This window comes from Dromaius novaehollandiae, unplaced genomic scaffold (genome assembly GCF_036370855.1).
Source record: "Dromaius novaehollandiae isolate bDroNov1 unplaced genomic scaffold, bDroNov1.hap1 HAP1_SCAFFOLD_27, whole genome shotgun sequence".
Taxonomy (NCBI): domain Eukaryota; kingdom Metazoa; phylum Chordata; class Aves; order Casuariiformes; family Dromaiidae; genus Dromaius; species Dromaius novaehollandiae.
Genome location: NW_026991415.1, coordinates 3,988,264 through 3,995,854, shown reverse-complemented (window position 1 = coordinate 3,995,854; position 7,591 = coordinate 3,988,264).

Here is a 7,591-nt window from a genome sequence, read left to right as displayed (position 1 = left end):
ACATGTCCTGCGACAATCTCGCCCACCCTGTGTACTGGTCCTTACCCCAGAAGTCACACCCAGACAAGGCTCCATGCCTAGCTGGAGGATTGGACACCCTGCTGTGACCCCTGGGAGGATGAGCCCTCTCCTGGGTCCTCTGCAGCGCTGGCAGGGAGCATGCAGAGGAGATCCTGAGGCCGTCTACTGGGCCTGTAGACCATCCTCATCTTGTGGGGGGCCTCAAACAGGGTCTGTCGGACCAAAGATCCAGCCCAGCTTGCTCTTGCATGAACAGAGAGGATAAGCTGCCCCAGGAAACTCCTCCCACACCCAGCCCCTTGTACCAGCCATTTCCAGCACTGGCCATTCCCCACTGTAGTGAGAACACCTGTGGAAGACCTGGCGAGGAGTCAGGGACTGGCAGAGTATGTGGCAGCAGGCCCAGCATGTGAAACTACACACTGATCAAATTCCCATCAGGGCCAGGCATGCATATTCCCTTTTGTCAACAATGTCTTGCTGCTTCCCAGATAGTAGCTTCTCTACATTAGCACAGCTGAGATAAGGAAATAGTTCTAGTACAGTTAAGGGCCCTTAGGATACAACGAGTCAAGCCCCGCCTGGGCGTCTGAGCCGTGAGTCCCACCTGGGCATCCAATCCGTGTGTCTGACCCATGCCTCCAGCAGCCTCCCATCAGCAACCTCTTCACACATTTCCCAGGGCTCCCTATGCAGTCCATAGTGTAAGGCCTTTATTAAATCTATCCTGTTTAACCCCTTATGAACCTTGACTGTCTCTCTCTGCTGGTGTGCGACCTTCTCTTGTGAACCTTGCGGTCACATTTGGTGTAGTCGGCGGGATGCTGGTGTGGAGATGCCTCTTTGGGGGTGAAAGGACAAGGGGGAGGTGGGGAGCCACGTTCCTGGGTGACCGCTGTGTGTTGGTGGGTACCCATGGCTTGCAAGCTGGTGGAGTGGGTTGCCCCACTGCATGGCCAGAGCTAGTGCCTGAGCCGGAGGTATCCCGAGAGTGGCTCCTGGAACTGGTTTCCAAGCTCTGCCTGGAAAAAGCATGGCTGGCGGTGCAAAAGGCAGCATGGGATCTGGGGTGGATCCTCCTGACTGCTCTCCGCACCCTGGACAAGGCATTACTGATGCAGCACCAGGGAAATGGGCAGCTGGAAAGCAATATCAAAGCCACTAAGGAGGCTAACCAACCTACCCAGGAGGTTGCAACTGCAACCACGGATGGAGCTGAGAAGCTGTAGCACCAACATGCTCTTTTGGTCGCCTGCATTGCAAATTGCCAGTGGCGACAGGGGGGACTGATGAGATGTCCATCCCCTGGAGGTGCGGGCACTGGTGCGAAAAGTGCGTTGGGATCCAGAAACTTGGAATGGGAATGTCTGCGACCCTGACGAGGCCCCCAGCTCAGAATCAGACAGAGCAGGAGGGGGACACAGCTGCCCAGCCGGTGGTGGAGCAGCCACTTACCAGACCGAATGCAGCCAATCTGCAAAGGACCAGAACTACTCATGATTTTAAAGCATCAGAACAGCAGGATGTGCAGGGTGCTGCAGGCAGCCGCCCTGTGAAGGGTTGTTAGAGTGGCTATTCAGGCTGTGGGACGATGGGGCAGAGGCAGTTTATTTTGCTAGAGAGGAGCTTGGTAGGATGGGGGCTCTGCCCCAGGATTCCAGGAGAGCACAAAGGGGATCCATGACACCCACTGCCCCACCAGCAGCGTGCATGGAGGGGGAGCTGCCAGTGGCACAAACAGGGGTCAGGCAGTGTTGCCCCCGTTGCACCCGCTTAGCTCCATAGCGGTTGTGGACCAATAAGAGATATATCTGCAGAGGACAAAAGCCTGGGGAGGTGTGGCAAACTGATCATATTGGACCCTTACCGGAGAGCCAGTGGCGCAGATATGTCCTGGCTGCTCTAGACACCTGCTCTGGTCTAATGTACACCCACTCCTGCACTGCAGCTCCCCAGGCTCACACTATTCGGGCATTAGAAGACTTGATTGGGTTATGTGGTTCCCCCGTGGAAATCCAAAGTGGCCAGGGCACTCATTTTACAGGCAGTGATGTTCAGAATTGGGCTGGAGAGCAGGGAATAGCCTGGACATATCATGTACCCTGTCATCTGCAAAGGGCAGGATTGATAGAATGAATGAACAGGCTGATCAAAGAGCAGCTGTGCAAATTGTCCTCTGCTGGTACCTTCACAGGTTGGAGCAAAAATGTTCGTCAGGCAGCTACCTGCTTCAGTGACCACCCACCACGTGGCTCTACCCTGTATGCTCGTTTCCAAGGAGAATCCATGGAGCAGCCACGTGTGCTTAGAGTGCAAGGGCTGCACCCCCAAGCCTGCCTCCCCATGTGAGCCAAGCCCGGGAGTGCAGGGTTGGGTCTGCGATTGCCACACAAAGAAATAACCCTGGAACCGGAGAGCCGTCATCTTGTGAATATGGGGTTGGTGGTCACCATACCTCAGGAGCATTATGGTTGCTTGGTGCCCAACAGTAGTTTAGCTCTCCAGGGTGGAGGTGGACATCGTTGCAGGTGTCATTGACTTGAACTGTCCTTGAGGAGGTGAGAATTGCAATCTGTTACACCAGATCCCAACCCCTGTGATGTACACAGGGAGACCCAACAGCCCAGCTGATATCTGAGCAGATAGCAGTCCCCACTATCCAGGCAGGAGAATCTTGCAGCCAGCTCAGCATCCAGGCAGTGTTGGGTATACAGGGTGCATGATCCGGCTGAACCCAAACAGTTGGAGGGGGAAATCATTGCTGATGGGCCAGGAGGCACCCACCCGGTGCTAATCAAAGGGGAAAGTGCCCCAGTCCATGTTCCCTCCAGGAGACTCTTGCCCAGAGAACCGAGACCTGATGACTATGCTGAGTGGAGCCACAACATTGCTGCTCTCCATCTAACCCTGTACTCTGACGGCAGCTGGGACACCAACGAACCTGCAGTAAGCACGTCAAACCCAACATCCAGAAGATAACAAGCCTACTCCAAGGACTACTCAATGTAAAATCCAAAGAATCAGTGTGGGACAACCCCTGGCAGTGACTGTCATCATGGCTGTCGGATTTAGGACAGTGGGGAAACGCATTAAACTCCTGGTCTTCTCAGCGGAGTAGTTCTGCGTGCATGTATGTTATAAATTACTATACATATTTGCTATAATTTAGTTGCTTGTACACCTTAGCTGTCAGTTAAGCTAATGCCTGAAAGGCATGTCCAAACCTTGCCTACACACTGCTGGCACCAACACCACGTCTCTGTCAGTCAGGGGGTGGAGTGCGGTGAGAACACCTGCGGGAGATCTGCTGAGGAGTCAGGGGACTGGCAGAGTATGTGATCACAGCCCCAGCGTGTGCTCTCTGCACACTGACCGAAACCCCTCAAGGCAGGACATGCATATTCCGTTTTGTCAACAAAGTCTCACTGCTTTGCAGCCAGGAGATGCTCAAGGTTAGCACAGCTGAGATAAGGAAATAGTTCTAGGAGATAAAAGGGGCCCTAAGGATACACAGAGTGAGTCCTGCCTGGGTGTCTGACCTGTGCGTCCAGCAGCCTCCCATCAGCAACCCCCCCATGCAGTTCCCTGTTTATTAAATGTACTCTGTTTGACCCCTCATGAACCTCAAGTGTCCCTACACCAGTATCTGACCTTCCCTTTCCTGCCTTGCAGTCACACCATCCTCACACCCTCCCAGAAGAAAACAGCACATTTCTGTTTACACTTTTCCCATGGGCCCTGGTTTTGTTTGCCTAGCACTCTCTTTTGGTGTTTCTGAGATTATTGCCCTGGTAATTCCTATATCAGCCAGGAATTCCATTGAACTACAACCTCCTTTTATTGCTTGTGGTGTCCTGCAATCCCTCCTGCTCCTATCCACTTAGAGGCAGCACAAGTCAGGGTGAGACATCTGCTCACACACACACACACACATTTTCAGCTGGCACAAAAAAGGTTCAGTCAGGTAGACCTTTAGAAACCTGAGGGTTTGGCCAACAGAAACCTCCTGAAGTCTTACAAGGAGAAGGGGCAAGTCCTGCACCTGAAGAAGCATAAACCGTTGCCTCAGGGCAGCATGGGACCTTGACAGCTGAGGAGTGAATAGAAGGAGCTGAGCCTGAGCACGATGAAAAATGCCATACAAGCCAGTGGGGCATGCACATTGCAAAGAAGGCCAGAGGTCCATGAGCTGCACTAGGAAGAGCTTGGCCAGCAGACAAAAGGAGCCATTATCCCCCTCGACTCAGCACTGGGGTGGCCACAGCTGCAGTAGTGTGTCCCAGTGAGGGGCTCCCAGGAGCTTCTCTTGGTAGTGGGAAACAGCACGAGAAGGGGAAACAGCCACAAACTGCAACTTGGGAGGTTCAGGCTGGACATTAACGTGAATGAATGCCACTCAAAGAGTAGTGCTGTGCTGCCAAAGATCACCCAGAGGGAGTCTGTGATCAGCCCCTGGCTCTGTGTTTCAAGGAACAGCCGGTGAGGATGGAGAGACACCGGTAAAGGGAGGGAGATCCTGGAGTGGGAGCAAGGTGGGGAAGCAGGTTTACAGTCTGCAGGGACACAGCAGCAGGCATGGGACAGTGTAGGACAGCCTGTGGTGGAGAGAGTCAAGGGCACAGGCAAGCCTGAAGGCCACTTGCCCCCCAGGGGACCCCAAGAGGTGTCATTGTCCTGCACTCGGCATTGCACACCCCCACATGCAGCCTGCCCCCAGGAACAGCCTTGGGAAACGTGGGAGAAAAGGATCTGCCTTCCCAGGGGCTGCGTGTCCATCCTTGCCCATTTTTTCTTGATCAAACATATCAAAGTTGACTTGGCCTTAGAAACACCAGCACATTTCCTTTGCCTGCTTGTAGTCAGTGATCACAATTCTCTGCTCAGATCAGTCCCTGGGGAGTCTTTGTTGCTCATGGCGCAGTGCTTGAAGGCTGTCTCTTCTTCCAAAGCTGGTGTCAAGAATAGGCCCAAGGACATCATGACCAAAGGGGCTGTTACTGATGGGGTTCTCCATGGGTTCAGGGGCAAAAAGCTCATAATTGTGTAATGATCTGTTAGAGACCAAGGGCTGGATTTAGGACTCACCCATCGGTGTCCAGTGACAGTGGAGGGAATGAATGGTCACAGATTTACATACCTAGAGCTGTGCCACGTGTTAAGGCCCAGTGTCAGATGCCTGTCCTTCTGGAGGGGAAGCTGGAGGTGCCTGGAGAGCACAGGGGATCTGCTGGGAGAGTGTGTGCCTGGCATGGGCAGTGAGTGGGGCCTCACAAAGGGAGATGTCCTCCAAGGTGGAGTCACTTAAAGGTAAAGCACTAAATCCAGGTATTTGGGGGTGAAGGAGGCCTCTGCAATCCCCAAAGAGGCAGTGGGGACCCAGCTGGCATGGAAAAGGGAGACTGGAGAGTGTTTCATGTCATCGGCAATGAAATACCACATGCTGAATCTAGAGGCAGGCCAGGACACAACTAGTAGCTTTGGAAATGCCCCATAGTCCTTCCAAGCACCTGCCACATCTGCATCCCCCTGGATGGATTAGAGGCCGTGATCCCCCTTTGTTTGGGTCTGATTCCCACCCTGACCAGCACGGCCAGTGCAGGGTCACCCCAGGGCCCCACAGCCTACTCACTCTGCAGAGCAGCACAGTTAGCTCAGGGCCTTGGAAGGAGAACAGGGGAGGGGGACTTGGGAATGGCCAGTGAGATCAGAGGAGGGATTGGGAGAGATGAGAAGGAAGTGGAACTGGGCTTGAAAGTGTCTTGGAGAAAAAAATGGTGACATTTAATCCAAGACAATGTTCAGAGTGTGGGTACACTAAAGTGAGCTCACAGTGCACAGCCAGAAGCCCTTGCTGTCCTGGCCCTCCACATGGCCTGGGAAGTGGCTGAAGGATTAATGCTCCCCACCCTCCCAGCTGTGGAGACGGCTGTGGAGATGCCTCTTTGGGGGCAAAAGGACATGGGAGAGGTTGGGAGCCACATTCCTGGGTGGCCACTACGGGTTGGAAGGCACCCATGGCTCACAGGTTGGCGGGGTGAGTCGCCCCACCGCATGGCCAGAGCTAGAGAGTGAGCTGGGAGTATCCCCAGAGCAGCTCCTGGAACTGGTTTCCCAGCTCCAGCTGGAAAAAGCAGGGCTGGCGGTGCAAAAGGCAGCGGGGCATCTGGGGTGGCTCCTACTTACCACGCTCCGCACCCTGGACAAGGTGTTACTGATGCAGCACCAGGGAAATGGGCAGTTGGAAAGTGAACTCAAAGGCACTAAGGAGGCTCGCCAACCTACCCAGGAGGCTGCAACTGCAACCACAGATGGAGCTGAGAAGCTGGAGCACTCGTGTGCCATTTTGGCCGCCCACATTGCAAATTGCTTGTGGTGACAGGGGGTCAGCGAGATGTCCATCCCCTGGCGGTGTGGGCAGTGGTGCAAAAAGCGGATTGGGATCCAGAAACTTGGGATGGGAATGTCTGGGACCCTGATGAGGCCCCCAGCTTGGAGTCAGACACAGAGCAGGAGGGGGAGGCAGCTGCCTGGCCGGTGGCAGAGCAGCGGCTCACTGCACCGAATGCAGCCAATCTGCAAGGGACCACAACTACTGGTGATTTAAAGCATCAGAGCTGCAGGATGTGCAGGGTGCTGCAGGCAGCAGCCCTGTGAAGGGTTGTTAGAGTGGCTGTTCAGGCTGCGGGACGATGGGGCAGAGGCGGTTCATTTTGCTAGAGAGGAGCTTGGTAGGATGGGGGCTCTGCCCCAGGATCCCAGGAGAGCACAAAGGGGATCCACGACACCCACTGACCCACCAGCAGTGTGCATGGAGGGGGAGCTGCCAGTGGCACAAACAGGGGCCTGGCAGTGTTGCCCCTGTTGCACCAGCTTAGCTCCACAGTGGTTGTGGACCAATAAGGGATATATCTGCAGAGGACAAAAGCCTGGGGAGGTGTGGCAAACTGATCATATTGGACCCTTACCGGAGAGCCAGTGGCGCAGATATGTCCTGGCTGCTCTAGACACCTGCTCTGGTCTAATGTACACCCACTCCTGCACTGCAGCTCCCCAGGCTCACACTATTCGGGCATTAGAAGACTTGATTGGGTTATGTGGTTCCCCCGTGGAAATCCAAAGTGGCCAGGGCACTCATTTTACAGGCAGTGATGTTCAGAATTGGGCTGGAGAGCAAGGAATAGCCTGGACGTATCACGTACCCTGCCATCTGCAAAGGGCAGGATTGATAGAATGAATGAACAGGCTGCTCAAAGAGCAGCTGCACAAATTGTCCTCTGCTGGTACCTTCACGAGTTGGAGCAAAAACATTCGTCAGGCAGCTACCTGCTTCAGTGACCACCCACCACGTGGCTCTACCCCATATGCTTTTTTCCAAGCAGAATCCACGGAGTGGCCACGTGTGCTTAGAGTGCAACGGCTGCACCCCCAAGCCTGCCTCCCCATGCGAGCCAAGCCCGGGAGTGCAGGGTTGGGTCTGCGATTGTCACACAAAGAAATAACCCTGGAACCGGAGAGCCGTCATCTTGTGAGTGTGCGGTTGGTAGTCACCATACCTCAGGAGCATTATGGT